General features: G+C 37.5%; 1 protein-coding gene across 3 annotated transcripts in view; it reads left to right on the top strand.

Annotated features, from left to right (window-relative positions):
• The window catches only part of Fbxo34 (F-box protein 34), a 74,002-nt gene that overhangs the window by 36,709 nt on the left and 20,373 nt on the right, over window positions 1-16,920 (top strand). The window contains exon 1 of one of the 3 annotated variants that reach the window (XM_047542014.1): window positions 2,009-2,030. The exons of the other annotated variants lie outside the window; for them this stretch is intronic. The gene's annotated coding sequence lies outside the window, so the exon portion shown is untranslated. Of the gene's footprint in view, window positions 1-2,008; window positions 2,031-16,920 lie in introns of those variants that run through there. 3 annotated transcript variants of the gene reach the window in all.

Consider the following 16,920-nt stretch of genomic DNA (forward strand, 5'->3'; position numbering starts at 1 on the left):
AAAGTCAGAAATGGTTCTATACTAAATTCAAACAAATCAAATCACTTTTAAGGGAATAAGTGAAAATGTGTAGCTGCCTTGGCTGGACTGTAGTCTGCAGATTGGCTCAAATTTTTGCTAAGCAAATTTCTCCTTAAACTTCTTAAGATGTCCCATCACTGTCACCATCATCTGATTTGGAGATGAACAGATGTGAAGCACTTACTATCTGAACTGTGTTTTGTAAATTCTGACCATGGTAACTTTTCTAGCTGGGCAAGAATCAAACTTAAGGTTATAAATAAACTAAAAACAATTTTCAGATAACAGTATCTTGCACATTGAAATACATGTTTACATACTGAAAACTTTAGTGTGGGGAATAATAGAAGTATCACAGAAATTGAATTCGTTGTCATTTTAGGGCCCGTTTTAGAGGTATTAATCATTTCAGTTTCTCACTGTAATTTTTCTTTCTTTTGGTTAGTACTAGGGATTGAACCCTGGGGTGCTCAACCACTGAGCTATACCCCCAGGGCTTCTTATTTTGTGATAGGGTCTGGGTTGCTGGGGCTGGTATTGAATTTGGAATCCTCATCCCTCAGCCTCCAGAGTAGCTGGCATTATAGGCATGTGCTACCTTGCCAACTTCTTACAATGTTCAGTAGAAATAGTTTCTTTACACTGCTTTGAAAGAAAGTTGTGCAGAGGGAAACTAGTGTGAAATGAGGAGTCACCTGAGGGCATTCCTTAGAGGTAAACTGCTGAAGTAACCCTGCTTCCTGAAGTGGGCCAGATTATCATGTGACATGGGAACATCTAAAAATAATAGTTGGAGTTACAGATGACCTGGATTATCAGATGTAATAAGATGATTGCATTTTTATTATACAAGCAGTATATTTTTGTCAAACAAAAAGTGAAGAATAAACCAGGCATGGTAGCATATGCCTGTGCACACCTGTAATTCCAGCAACTCAGGAGGCTAAGGCAAGAGATTTACAGGTTTGAGGCTTATTTCAGCGACCTAAGAAGACACTGTGTCAAAAAGGACTGGGGATGCAGCTCAGAGGTAAAGCATCTGTAGGTTCAGTCCCCAGCACTATAAAAAAACAACAAAGATTGAAAGGACTGTTCACTTAAACCATATAGTAATTCTGTGACCACTTATACTTTTATATATATATGTATAAAGTGTTTGGTTTCCCCCTGAAATTTGTCCTTTTTCTTGTTTCCTTTTCTATTTACTGCCAGATGTGATGGAAGAGGCCTGTAATCCCAGCTACTTGAGAGGCTGAGGCAGGGAGATTGCAAGTTTGAGGCCATCCTCTGCAGTTTAACAAAACTCTTCCTCAAAAAATAAAAAGGGCTGAGGATGTAGCTGAGTGGTAGAGCACCCCTGGGTTCAATCCCTAGTACCACCAAACAAACTACTTTTCTATTATTCTCATTAGTTTAGATTGTACCTTGTCCAAATTTCCTTTCAGGAATGTCAGATACTTCATGTATTCCATTAGCTTCATATTCCTGAAGATGTGCTCCCATCTGGACTGTTTGTATACACTGTTAATTATCCTGGGACTTCTCTTCACCAGCATCTTGTGGATTCTCTGCCTCTTTGTGTTAATTTCTTGATTTTAGATCTCATGTCCTTCTTTGTTTACTCCGATTTTTAAATTGTATTTTGTGGTGCTGGAGATTGAACCCAGGGCCTCATTCATACTAGGCACAAGTGCCCTACTGCTGAACTTTAGCTCTGTTCTTTTATTATGGCAGTAAATACTTGCCTAGTGCCTACCTAAGAAAGGCTTCATGTGGGTTAGACTTTGACACCTTTTCAGGAAAGTTTTAAATTTACTGTATTTCCTCTGAAGGTTTTGTAAGAAGATAAGCAAGGTGGTACCTTTAGGGGCAAATTCCTACACTTGGGAGAAAGTTGCTGCCTCTTTGAAACTGTTAATGCACCTTCAAAATTGTTCCTTTTTGTTTCAGCTAACACTCTGGAGAAACTTGGAGGAACCAGGCAAGGTCACCAAATCACTGACTTTTAGGTATCTTGGTTCATTATATATGCCAAACTGATCATGCCCAGAAGTGTTTGTGTCTGCCATTTTTCCATTTTGAACATGTGCTCTATGACCTTAAACTGATTTTGTGCCTCCCCCTACCTGTGCTTTCCTTGATATGTATACTCTGTGAATAAAATCTCACCCACTTCCTTTGTTAAGGGGAGAGCATTGGTTTGTGGATAATTCCTGTCTTCTCCTTACTTGTTATGGATAATAAAACTTTCTCCACTCTTTTTATATCCTGATCGTGCCTTTGGGCTTTGCACTTGACTAAGATGTGAACTCATGGTGGTTGGTTGCAATGTAATAATTTTAGTTTATGAAAAAAATGACAATAGAAAGAAAAGAGAACATATAAATTTTATTACATGCCTAAGCACAGGAATCCTGCACTTTCAAAGAGAGGGGTAAGATGTCTTAACAAAAGGGATGGATGCTTGGGCTTCTGGGGAGTGGGGGATGTGGAACAGGCTATGGAAGGTTCAGAGGAAAGGTGTACACAGCAAGGAAAGGTTGTCTTGTTTGCAGGTGAAACGTTAGGTAACTGGAATCTCTGGTAATCTTTCTATGTCAGGTGTCAGACTATCCAGTGTCATCTTTTCTAGGCAGAAAGGGCAGAGAAGTATCAGGTATGGAAGCCTGTGCTGGCACCCTGTTTGCTAGTGTAGATAGATGTGACTTTTTTTTTTTTTTTCCTTTTTAAAGATGAAATTAATGTTGTGTATTTTGTGTGGTGGTGCTGGGATCAAACCCAGGGCCTCACATGCCAGGCAAGTGCTCTGCCTCTGAACCACATCCCCAGCCCTGTGTAAATTTCTTTCACGAAAGAAAACTTTTCATAGCCAGTTCTGTATATGCTGAGGTCTGAAGTTTTGCTGAATAACCAATTCTAAATATGTTAAAGAAATACATTTGGGGCAGGATGTTTTAGTTCTCCAAACATTGAATGTCTGAAGATGTCTTATTTTATCCTTAATTGATTGACTGGGTATAGAATTCTAGCTTGAAAAGTTTCTTATGAAATTTTAAAGGCATGCTTCATTATTTTCCATTTTTTTTTCCTGCTTTCTGAATTGCTCTTGGAGCCCAAAGCCATTTAAATTCCTAATTTCTTTGTGATCAGTTCTATTCTTTGTCCTGCAGTGTTTGAGACTTTAAATAATGTGCCTTAAAGTAGATGAGGCAATTGATGCTGAGTACTTGAATGAGCCCTTCCATTCATTGTTGTCAGTAATTAATGATGAACTTTTGTCAGTTTGGAAATTATTATGTCTCTCAGTTCTTTTCATGGACTGTTATTCAGATAATGGATTTTCTGAACTTACCTTCCAATTTTTTTTTTCTTTTTTTATTGAGTTTTTCATTTCTTTTTTCCTTTTTTTTTCGGGGGAGGGGAATAGAGGGAGACACAGGCTAGCTTCTAACTCCTGAGTTTAAGCCATTATCCTGTGTCAGCCTCCAAGTAGCCACTGTATTCAACAATTTTATTTCTTCTGTCAGATTTTTTTTCTTTGTAGTTACACATTACAGTAGAATGTATTTTGACCTATCATATATACATGGAGTATAACTTCCCATTCTTGTGGTAGTACATGATGTGGAGTTACACTGGTGGTGTATTCATATATGAACAGAGGAAAGTTATATCTGATTAATTTTACTATCTTTCCCATTCCCAGCTCCCTCCCTTCCCCCCATTCCCCCCTGCTCAATCCAGTGAACCTACACCCCCACAACCACTGCCCCCTTCCAGTCCCCACCCCCAGCACACCTATTGTGAGTCTGCATATCAGAGAGAACTTTTGGCCTTTGGTTTTTTGAACTTGGCTTATTTCACTAAGCATGATAGTCTCCAGCTCCATCCATTCACCAGGAAATGCCATAATTTCATTCTTATTTATTGCTGAGCAATATTCCATTGTGTATATATACCACCATTTCTTTATCCATTCATCTGCTGAAAGGCACCTTGGCTGGTTCCATAGCTTAGCTATTATTTATTGAGCTTCTATGAACATTGATGTGGCTACATTACTATAGTATGCTGATTTTAAATCCTTTGGGTATAAACCGAGGAGTGGGCTAACTGGATCAAATGGTGGTTCCATTCCAAGTTTTCTGAGGAATCTCCATACTGCTTTCCAGAGTGGTCACACCAGTTTGCAGTCCTACCAGCAATGTATGAGTTCCTTTTCCCTCACATCCTTGCCAACATTTATTGTTGCTTGCGTTCTTGATAATTGCCATTCCGACTAGAGTGAGATGAAATCTCAGTGTAGTTTTAATTTTCATTTCTCTAATTGCTAGTGATGTTGAACATTTTTTCATGTTTGTTGACCATTTATATTTCTTCTGTGAAGTGCCTATTCAGTTCCTTTTGCCCATTTATTGATTGGATTTTTTTTGGTGTAAATTTTTTTGAGTTCTTTCTATATCCTGTTGATTAATACTCTGAGGTGTACATGGCAGAGATTTTTCTTCTATTCTGTAGACTCTCTCTTTATGTTCTTGATTATTTCCTTTGCTGAGAAGAAGCTTTTTAGTTTGATACTATCTCAGATGATGATTCTTTTTTTTAACCTTTATTCATTTATTTATATGCAGTGCTGAGAATCGAACCCAGTGCCCCACACGTGCTAGGCAGGTGCTGTACCACTGAGTCACAACCCCAGCCCCTATTTATTGATTCTTGATTTTACTTCTTGCACTTTAGGAGTCTTATGAGAAAATTGGTTCTTAAGCTGACATGATAGATAGTTGGACCTACTTTTTCTTCTAGTAGGCACAGGGTTCCTGTTCTAATGCCTAGGTCCTTGATCTACTTTTGAGTTGAGTTTTGTGCAGGGTGAGAGATAGGGATCTAACTTCATTTTATTATATATGGATTTCCAGTTTTCCTAGTACCATTTATTAAAGAGGTTATCTTTTCTCCAATGTATGTTTATGGTGCCTTTGTCTAGTGTGTGATAACTGTACTTAGGTGGGTTTGCCTTTGTGTCTTCTGTACCTTTGGTGTTCATGTCTGTTTTGGTGCCAATACCATGCCACTTTTGTTACTGTAGCTCTGTAGTATAATTTAAAGTCTGGTGTTATGATGCCTCCTGTTTCACTTTTCTTGCTGAGGATCGTTTTGGCTATTCTAGGCCTCTTATTTTTCCAAATGCATTTCATGACTGCTTTTTCTATTTCCATGAAGAACATCATCAGAACCTTACTTTCTGACAGATTTTTAATCACCAAGAAAGCATGCTTGGGCTCACTCTCACTTTCAGGCTCCTTTTATTCTTTTCTTTTTGGTAGCTTATGTTCTTGTTTGTCTTATGCTTCTGAGAATATTGGTGATCTGGTTTTACTCAGTTTTCTTATGCTGCGTAGTCTTTTAAGAATTGGCTACATAATTCACAGGACTTAGAACAGAATGTAAACTTGGAGCCCCTAGTTCAATATTGATTGAAGAATTAGAGGTCAGTAACAGCAGAGCATTAAATCAAAGATGAGGCTCTTCTAAGTCAAGATAACTGTGGGGTGCCCAGATCACATGCAATAAAACTGACTCTTGGTCTTTTTTCCAACTTTTGTTTTTATCTGTCTTTTGTGCTGGGGATGTCTAACAACTCTTGATAGTTTCCTCATATTAAAGAGTGTGGTTCTGGAAATTTGATTGGAAGCTCTGAATATGCAAGTTGGGCTTACATACCAAGTTTCAGTATTGGATGATCTGGCTGGGCAAATTTAGTTTGGGAAAATTTCAGTGTCCTTACATTTTTCTTCTTATACTAATGACTTCTCATATTCCCTAGAGAATTCTTTCAATTTCTCTTGCCTGAAAGTGAAGACTGTCAACCTCCTGGTAAGGGTGTTGGTAGATGGGGCTAAGGTTGTGATGTATTAGAGCTAGCTCATTTTAACTTGTCAGAAATGTTTACATTTTCAGAAATTTTGATTGCCAGCTGCTAAATGTGACAATTATTAAAAATTATATAAAGTATAAATTATGCCAGGTGCAGTGGTGTACTGTGTAATCCAAGTGGCTCCAGAGGCTAAGGCAGGAGGATCATGAGTTCAAAGCCAGCCTCAGCAACTTAGCAAGGCACTTCGCAACTCAGTGAGACCTTGTCTTTAAATAAAATATTTTAAGAGGGCTGGGGGTGTGACTCACTGGTTAAATGCCCCTGGGTTCAATCCCCAATACCAACCCCCCCCAAAACCTATAAATTATTACATTTGGTTATTATGGATGGGTTATTTCTATCTATTGTGTCTCTATTGTGAAATACTATTTTATATGCCACTGTGCATCTCTACTGTGTGTTCAGTGACTTTTCTAGTTTAAAGCAACAGCCATGGTAAGATGTTTATACCACATGAGTCGGTAAATACTACCAATGACCATCCTTATTCTCTGCCTCCTCCTTGTACTTTAGCCAGTAAACACTTACCAGTTTACAGCAGTGGCACATGCCCGTAATCCCAGTTATTCAAGAGACTGAGGCAGGAGGATAGAAAGTTTGAGGCTAGCCTCTGCAATTTAGTGAGACCCTGTCTCAAAATAAAAAATATAAAGGACTGGGTAAACTTCAGTGGTAGAGCATCCCTGGGCTCAATCCCCAGTACCAAAACAGACAAAGAAAAACCTTATGCACACCAAATCCCAGTCCAGAATGCATTAGTAAATGTGTGTGTGTGTGTGTGTGTGTTACTAGGGAAGAATGAAAAGTGTGTACCCAAGAACCCAATGTTATTTGAAAGTTTATATGCCCTTCGTAGTGGGGAAAGAGGCAGGGAAGGTAGGCAAATTTAGAGAAAGAGTTCTTTTTTTTTTTTTTTTTTTTTTTTTTTTTTAAAGAATTTAACCTTAGCCGGGCACAGTGACTCACGCCTGTAATCCCAGCGGTTTGGGAGGCTGAGACAGGAGGATAGTGAGTTCAAAGCCAGCCTCAGCAGTGGTGAGGTGCTAAGCAACTCAGTGAGACCCTGCCTCTAAATAAAATACAAAATAGGGCTGGGAATGTGGCTCAGTGGTAAAGTGCCCTTGAGTTCAATCCCCAGTACCTACCCCCCACCCCCCAAAAAAGAATTTAACCTTTATTTTAGTTATTTACTTTTTATGTGTGCTAAGAATTAAACCCAGGGCCTCACCCCTGCTTGGCAAGTACTTTACCACTGAGCCAAAACTCTAGCCCCAAGAGTAAATCACTTTTAGGGGAGATATGTGGGCAAAGAAAAGACAATATTCTGGGAAATATTGGTGCTCTGGGTATAGTATTACTCGTCGTCTAAAAAGTTAGTCTTCCCTGTTTTGATGAGATTGTAGGTGGTAGTGGTGGTGGTGGGGCTCATGACAGTTTCATTCCTTTCAGAAGAACTTTTTTTAGTGCGATAAGGAACTTCAAAGAAAGTCTGTCCTTGTGCTTCGGGAGGACAGGGTGTGGTGAGAAACTGTGGTTGGAGATTGATTTATTTTTTTAGTTTAAGGTACTCAGTGTGCCTCCCAAAATGGTTTTCTGAGTTCCCAACACCATTAACTGCTTTCACTTTACCTAGTGATCCTTAGCCTAGGTTACCCTGTGTTTTAGTGCTCTTTGGAGATAACTTTAAGCCTTTTGCAATTATGAGAGAAGAGGAGTTGCCTGCCTGGCTACAAGAGCAAGAGAGAGAGGATCTGAGAATTGTGTACTGCATGTCAGAAAAATGTTACTCATTTATCCCTGCTACTTAAATTTGGTGGAATGTTCCTGGTGGTTGCTTTAAAATTCAGTATTCTTGGGTCTCCTGAGTTCTTTATTCAGTTATTTTTTTCTTGCCTCAAAAAGTTTTCTGGTAATCTCCAGCTTTTCTTTTTTGTGGGGAGTGGGAGGCACTTTACCACTGAGCTACATCCCTAGCCTTTTATTTTTTATTTTGAGACAGGTCTCATTAAAGCTAGACTGAAACATTCCATCATCTGACCTCAACCTCCTGAGTCACTGGGATTACAGGTATGCACCACACCAGGACCTATGGGTTTATGTCTTAAATTTAAAAAGTTGTTTTTTTTTTCCTTGGTCTTTGGGGAAGGATCAACACAGATATCTTTACCCAGAAGTCTGGGATAAAATTCTTGATAAAAGTAGGTAAACAAATAACATTAACAATTTAAGTGGGTTCAAAATTGGCCTAAAATCTTCTGTTGGTTTGCAAATCATATAGATGTAGACAGGAAAAGGTTTACTTATTCTGAGGTAGTTTCATTTCTAAAGAAAGAAGTAACCATCCGTAGATGTCGAACCAAATGACCTATTTTTTTGTTTTGTTTTATGAATGTGAAGGGGACAAAGGAAACACAAAACAGTGTTTCAGTAATACCTATCCATTGTCCTAAATTGTTTGGCGATTCCAGTTGTCCATGAGTAACTGGGCTTGATAACCTGGTAGTCTCATCTACTCTGAAGTAGGCATTTATTACTCCTTCATATATTATGTCTTACAGTCTTGTGATTTTTCTCTTGTGGGATTTGATTTGATTGGGTTGATTAGACCCTCTTTACCTTTAATTTCTCAGTAGGCCTCAAAATTATATTCTTCTGAATTCTCCTTTCTTGTTGATTGATGGTTATCTATAAGCCTAGTGAAGAAAGGTTATAGAATACAAGACAGAACTTAAGTAAAAAAATAAATAAAAATAGAAAAAAATGACTGTGATCCCTCAGAAAGGTGGGTGTGTGGGTATGGGTCCTGGAGGCTATTAAGAAATTCCTGAAATTCCTGGAGAGAAATTCTTCTTTTGAGAAATGTATATATTTACTTTTTGTTGTTGCTGCTGGGGATTGAACCCAGGGCCTACTACATGCTAAGCATACACTCTATCACTGAGCTATACCCCAGCCCTTTCTCTTTCTCCTTCCACCAGTGTGTAGACAGGTGTGTGTGTATTTATGTACACAGACATTTTTAGTCTTGTGTGTGTGTGTGGTTCAAGACAGTGATAGTTGTTACAAAAGGAGTAAATATCTGATCAAATTCCTTTTGACACTGGACATGTAAATTAAGGTAGATGTCTAGGTGAACCTCCTGGTTCAGAGTTGTGAAGATGGTAATATTTTTTATTTGCAGTACTGTGAATTAAACCAAAGGCCTTATCCATGGTATTCAAGTGTTCTACCACTCAGGTATATCCCCTGCCCTTTTATTTTCTGTTTTGAAGCAGGGTCTTGATAAGTTGCCCAGGTTGACATTGAACTTACAAACCTCTTGCCTCAGCCTCCCAAGTAGCTGGGATAATAGGCCAGTGCCAAAGTGCCCGGCTTCAAGATAATATTTCTAAAACTTCAGTGTATAGGAATATGCAGCTACTTAATTTTATTAACCATTTATATAAAATGGGCTTCCGTTGTTCCTCCATTCAACTTCCCATTCTCCCCGACTCTATGTGGGCTAATGGCTGCTTTGCTTTTAGTCCTTTGTAATTTCTGGTGATTGCCTTGGAAGCACAGGCTTCTGTTTATCAAGGGTTGGAGCAAGAGAATGGGGCCAAGTTTCTTCTATATGATTATATGCTCAGGACAAATATTATATGTAGCATCTGGAAGCACTTTTTTTTTCTGAACTGTAGCTGTATGAAAATTATTTCAAGTGTACAACTGTTAAATCACCTTATTGGATGTTTAAACAGTCATGTCAGTGAAAAATTGGTTTTGCCTATGGTCTAGGTTCTGTGATTGCTGGGTTGCCAAAATTTCTTCCTGAGATGCTAAACTGCACTTGCCTTGGCATTGCTTGTAGGAAATATGTGAAATAGGAAATATATGAATAAGGAGGGGCCTTGATGGCATGGTTTGGGGAGAATTATGTAGGTGTTAGAAAAGCTCACTTAGGCACTGGACCTTGTCAGGTTTGGTGATTGCCTGCTTGACCTGATAACTCAGCAAGCTGTGTTTCTCAACCCTAGATTATAACACAGTCAGCTTCAGAGTGGTGGAATAACCAGAAGTTGCTGCCATCCCTCTCACTTTTTTGAAATGCCCTAAACGAAATGAAAGGGTGAATTTTGGGCCAAACTTTGAGCATGTTCTTTTTTTCTATGTTCTTATAGTGGGTGTTTTTTTTTTTTTTTTCCCAATAAATTTTTAAGATGAGAAAATTTAGTTTTTAATGCACAGTCATAATCTTTGTCAAAACTTACATAAAAACTGGGGTACCATTCAGATAGCAGATGGTTTTGATAAAATGAGAACTTGTCAACTGTAAAAATAGACCAGTGTGGATTAAATCATAATTAAAAATATCTCTGATTCACTAAAATATTTTTTCCTTTGGATTAACTAATAATGTTATGATAGTTGTTTTTAGTCAACTTTTGAAAAAACCAAACAGTAAAAAATAGAGAAAGTGATCAAGGATTACTTTGGAACTTTTTAATTTAGAGATTTTTAGACCATACACTTTTTGAAGTCAAAGAATCTTAAAAATAAGAAAGTTACTTATAGGAGCAAGACTCTTTGCTTTCTTTTCAGTGAGGTGTCAAAAAAAAAAAAAAAAGGATCATAATTATCAGGAATATACCAGGTCATGTTATAAATGGCAGGTGCTTGACACATCTACTCTTCTGCATCCCTTCCCCTGCATCCCTTCCCCCCAAAAGAGGAAAGCATAGTTTCCTTGAACGGCTGCCCAAAATAGGCACGTGACTTTTTTTTTTTTTTTTTTTTTTTTTTTTTTTTTTTTTAGTTTTTGAGACACATTGCAGCATTTCTAAATGGTTCCCAGAGCTTAACTCAATGCCAGGCCCTAGCAGGTGTTCATCATTTTTAATGTAGAAAATGAATCAATAGCTATTTCTAGAGTACCTATTTTATATCCATTCTCTGTAAAGCTGTGGAGAAATTTTTCAGTCTCCCTCAGTTGCATGCAGATTTTGTTCTCATCTAAAATTAATTTTTAAGTTATAAAATTAACATGTTTATGGTCAGAAGTTCAAACAACATTGAAACAAATGCATATATTTATATATATTCAAATATATGTGTATATATCCGCACCTTGCCTCCCCAAATATCCATTTTGCTAGTGATAGCACATCTTTCTGTGCATTCATAAACAACCTATGTTCTTTTCAGTTTTGTTTGCTTTATACCAATGGTATTATGCTAAAATATTTTGTATTTCTATTACCATTGACATGGACAAACTACTTAATATGGAAGTTAATCCTTTGTATGTATTGCAAATATTATTTCTGATTCTTCCTTGTCTTTTAAATTTATGGAGTCTTTTTTCCAAATAGTAGTTTAAAATTTGTGTTTAGTCAGATAGGTCAGTATTTTGTGTCTTAAAGAAGGGGTTTTCACTGAGATATAAAATCATTCTCCCATACTTTTTTTTTTTTTAAGTACTGGGAATTGAACCTAGACATGCTCCACCACTGATCCACGTCCCCAGCCTTTTTATTTTTTATTTTGAGACAGGGTCTTCCTGAGTTGCTGAGGCTGGTTTTGAACTTGTGATCCTTCTACCTCAGCCTCCCAAGTTGCTCAGGTGTGTGCAGCTGTGCCTGACTAATATTCATCCTTTTATAGAGAACAGTCATTAGTGTTTAGTGAATTCACAAAATTTTGCAACCATCACCATGGTCTAATTCTAGAACATTTTCATTTTCATTCCTGTTGTGCTCCCCCTCCAAAAAAAACCCCAAACACAAAACTAAGGAAATCACTCCACAACAATTTAGTCCATCCTCTCCATCCTGAGTGGTTGCCCCTACTTTCTATCTCTGAACATTTCATACAAATGGGATTATATAACATATGAACTTTTGTATGTGGTTTCTTTCACTTTATGTGATGATTTCAAGGTTTATCCATGTGTGTATTCATTTTTTAATCCTCCTTTTGTTTTGAGTAGGGGGTCTGACTGTGTTGCCTTGACTGTTCCTCAGTTTCTGGGCTAAAGTAACCCTCCTGTCTCAGCCTCCCAAATAACTGGGAGTAAAGACTTTGTTCCTTCTTATGGCTGAATAATTTCCATTTAATGGATATACCACAATTTGTTTATACATTTATCTGCTGATGCAAGTTTTAAATTGTTCTCACCTTTTGACTATTTTAAATAGTGCTGATGTAAATTTTACTATAATAAATATTTGAGTTCTTTTGTGTGTAGGAGTGAAATTGCTGAGTCCTGTGATAAATATTTTTAAAAATGTTAATCTTTTTATAAGTTTTATTGAGGTATTACTAGTAGACCAAATAATTTCCAATTATATTTAATATGTAGTTTGGAAGTAATGACAGCTCTGTCTCCTTTGCTATTTTTTAAATTGGTAATGTGATTTTTGTCACCTTTTATTTTTGGTTCTATATAGGAATTTTAAAATATTTTGTCATTGTGTATGCTTCTTCTGTTTCTGGTAGATTCCCTTTATTAAATAAGTTTCCTTTTATCCCTGGTTTGCTAAGAATTTTTATTGGGAATATGTGCTCACTATGGTTTGAATGTATCCACTAAAGTTCATGTGTTGGAAATACTCTCCTATGTAACACTGTTGAGAGGTGGGACCTTTAAGGGTTGAAGAGGATTGGGCTTGATGGTGCATGCCTAGAATCCTAGTGACTCAGGAGGCCAAGGCAGGAGGGTCACAAGTTCAAAGCCAACCTCAGCAAAAAGCAAGGCCCTAAGCAACTCAGTGAGACTCTGTCTCTAAATAAAATACAAAATAGGGCTGGGGACGTGGCTCAGTGGTCAAGTGCTCTGATTTCAATCCCTGGTACCCCCCCAAAATAAAAAAGGAACTGGGGATATGTCTCCATGGTAGGGTGCCCTGGGTTCAATCCCCAGTATTGCACATATACACAAAAAGATGAGGCCCCACAGTTATTAGAGTGACTTCTTTGAAAAGATGAATTTAGCATCTCTACACACACACACACACACACACACACACACACACACACACACACACTCCTGTAGAGGAATACCATAGACTGGGTGGCTTATAAATAACACAAATTTCTTTTCCACAGTTCTGGAGACTGAGAAGTTCTAGATTGAGGAGTCAGCAGATACAGATAAAAGACTGCTTCCTGGTGCTTAGTTGGCTGTCTTCTCAGAGGAAAAAGGGAGCTCTCTGGGTCTTTTATTCGTAAGGGCAGCAGCCCATCCATGCTGCAGCCATGTTTGTGATCCAGTCATACCCCAGAAGTCCTGTATCCAAATACTATCACAGTGGGGGTTAGGATTCAATATAAGAATTAGGGAGTGGGGCACAAATATTCACTGTACAGCAGAGGTGAATATTATCTCTAAGAACTTAGATAAATATGGATTCTTGTGTTTAAATTGTTACATTTCAGCATCATCAGCCAGCACACTACTTTGTTGGTTCCTACTTACTTCAGTGGATATTTCTTCCCAGCCAGACTACTGCTCAGGAACCTTCTGGATTTTTTAATGTGTTTTCTATACTTGTCACCAATCTGAAAACCTCCATTTGTTTTGAAAAATCTAAAGTGCTGAGTTCTGTGATGGAGTAGAATTGTACATATTAGTTCATTATACTTGTTTTCTTTGGTCCTCTCTGTTTCCTTTGTTTTTTACTGTACATTAACAGTTTAAAATCCTGTTATTCAGAGCCAAGAAGCATACTTCTTTATATATTTATAAATATACACCACAATTGGTTCTCCTGCTCCTCCCACCTCATTCCTGATAAAAACAAAGATATAGAATGCTTTGAATTTTCAGCGAAATGGCAAATTATTTCTGTTCATAGGATGCTCATTGCCATGGTGACAAGGAACCAGCTTATTCTTGACGTGGGGCAGGATTCTGGTTCATTGGTTTTAGAAGGTTCTAGATTCAAAATCCTTTTTGTAAGACCCCACACCCTGTTCAATGCATGCATAAACATACTTAGCTTACAGAAATCATTGCTCAGATATATTGTAGAGGAAGCAAAATGCCCTGAGTTGGGGTTCTGTTACATTTCAGAGACTCCAAAACAAATCCAGATGGACTTTACATTTGCCTGAGGATAATCAAGTAGCTTGTTGTTAAGGCTCATTACTCTCTACCACCCCTCCCCCATTGATATTGAAGATAAGTGGCAGAGAAAGTCTAGGGTGTGAGACACAAGTAAAAAGTGATTTTTAAATTTAGTCCAAATTGCCTAAGTGGTGGGTCCCAGTTTGTACTATCTGTTCTAAGTGTGTTATAGTTTTGGATGTGCCTTTTATTTATATTTGTCACTTATTTTTAATATTTTGTCTATTGGTACTGGGGATTGAACCCTGGGGGCACTTTACCATTGAGCTACATCCTTACATCCCCAGCCTTTTTTTTTTTTTTTAAAGACAGGGTCTCACTGAGTTGCAGAGTCTGTATGGAAATTGTGATCCTCCTGCCTCAGCCTCCTGAGGCTGGGATTACAGGTGTGTCCACGGTGCCTGGCTTTACTGGGCATTTAAACTGTCCAGGAAAACTTTATGGCAAGGTGTATGCTTAACATCTGTGTTTTTAAAAAAGATGTTTGGAATGTGTGCATGTATGTATTTTGTACATTTGTCTGGGGCTGGGTTCAGCTGTGCACATTTTGTTTTGTGCACTTAGTGTTCTTCACAGATCATAATAAGCAACTGGGCAAGGTGGCACATACCTGTAATCCCAGTGACTTGGGAGACTGAGGTGGGAGGATTGCAAATTTGAGGCCAATTTAAACAACTTAGGCACTAAACAACTTATTGAGATCCTGTCTAAAAAATAAAAGGACTGGGGATGTTGCTCGGTGGTAAAGCTCCTCTGGGTTCAGTCCCAAGTACCTAAATAAATAGGGCAGTGGGGAGGTGGGTAGCTCAGTGATAGCACCCTGGGTTAAATTCCTAGTACCAAAAAAAAAAAAAAAAAAAAAAAAAAGTAAACAAAATTAGCGTTTTCCTCAAATGATTCCCCAATATATCATTCAGTCTTATTAGAACTGATTATAAAGTTAATTAGAAGCTCTTGGGAAGATGGAGTGGAGAATTACCATAAAACCCAGAGAACCACTCCCTAGAGGTCTAGGAATGGGCTGATGGAGATTCATGCAAACTATGCTTAAAAAGCAGTTTAGTTCTAAAATTAATATGTATTTTTAATTCTTTCCTCATATATTTTCCCATTCTCAAACCTTAAAACTATTTGAAATAAACTCAGTAGAGGAAACCAGGTGTGATGGTACATACCTGTAATCCCAGCTACTTGGGAGGCTGAGGCAGAAGGATCACAAATTCCAGGTCTGCTTTTGGGAGGAATCTAGGGGAGAGCCTGTCTTAAAAAAAAAAGAAAAAAAAAAATATAGTGGTGGTACAATCCTGGGTTCAATCCCCAGTACCAAAAAATAAAATTAAATTAATTCAGTGGAATAACTTGTTGCAAAAGTAGATCTTCAGTAAGTAGGCTCCTTTATTCAGTAAGCGTAGTCAACTTTGAGATGATTGGCAGAAATTTGGGAGAACTGGGTAGCGATGGATGAGATTAAGCATCTTTAGGAGAAGCAATCTAACAAATCAGCACCCGGGAAGATTTAGAATTGTTAAGGGAACTAGTTCAACTCAAGAATATGAAAATCCATTGTTTCATAAACTGAAGAAAATATCTAATAAACCAGGTAGATGATCTTAAAGAATGTTTAATCAGGTTGTGTGTGTGTGTGTGTGTGTTACTTTTGTTTTTAATTTTGAGACCGGGTCTTGCAAAGTTGATTTGGTTCACTGTGCCTAGAGCTAGCCTTCATTTTCATGCTAAATTCTTTTTAAATTTTTATTTTATTTTTTGGTATTGGGGGTTAAACTGATTAAACTCAGGGGCACTTTACCACTGAGGTACATCCCCAGCTCTTTTTGTTTATTTTGGGACAGGTCTTACTAAGTTACTGGAGGTCTCCCTGCAAAAAGTGTAGATCCTAGAGTATCAGATATCCATGATGTCACTTTTTACTTTCCATTAATTTTTTTTTTTGTACTTGGAATTGAACTCAGAGGTGCTTTACCATTGAGCTGTATCCTCAACTTTTTCTATTTTTTAATTTTTGAAATAGGGTATCACTAAATTGCTGAGACTGGCCTTGCACTTGCGATCTTCCTGCCTCAGCCTCCTAGGTTGCTGGGATTACACGCTCTGTTCAAATTTAGTTTTATTGTTGTAAACTTGGGAAATTCTCTGCACTAATCATTTACTGCTAACAAGCGTGACCTAAAAACATTTTGATTTTTAACCTGATTGCTGGGTATTTGCTTTCTATATTGTTTTACCCTACCATTTAAGTTTTTTTGGGTGAGACTGCATAAATGTTCTTCTAAAATTTTCTTTAAAATTTGAGTTCTTTAGTAATGATTTGGATCAGGATCAGTTTAGCTTCAGTTCCAAAAGACTGACTTCTGTGCCTTTTTGTGTCTATTATTTAGCTATCCTTCAATTTCCGGATTTGTTATATATAAATAGGCACTCATTTTTTTAATGAGTTTTATTTCTCTTTCAAAATTTTTATTTTAAGAACTTGTTGACTAAAATAGCTTTCTGAAATCTTTTACCTAAATTTATCATTTGTGAGTAGTATAACACATACCCTTCTCTTCATAGCCCTTGAGCTTTTTTAAAATTTTTTTTTTTTTTTTTTTTTTTTTTTGTAGATGGACACTATACCTTTATTTTTTTATGTGGTGCTGAGGTTTGAACCCAGGGCCTCACACATGCTAGGCAAGCGCTCTACTACTGAGCCACAAACCCAGCCCTTGAGCTTTTAAATACTGTGCACTTTATTAATTTCTCTCCCAATTAGAATGTAAATTCAATGATGATGGAGATTTTTGTACTTTATTTCTGTATCTCCAATCTCTGGAAAAAGTGCTTGGTACATAGGTAG

This window comes from Sciurus carolinensis, chromosome 2, assembly GCF_902686445.1.
Source record: "Sciurus carolinensis chromosome 2, mSciCar1.2, whole genome shotgun sequence".
Lineage (NCBI taxonomy): Eukaryota > Metazoa > Chordata > Mammalia > Rodentia > Sciuridae > Sciurus > Sciurus carolinensis.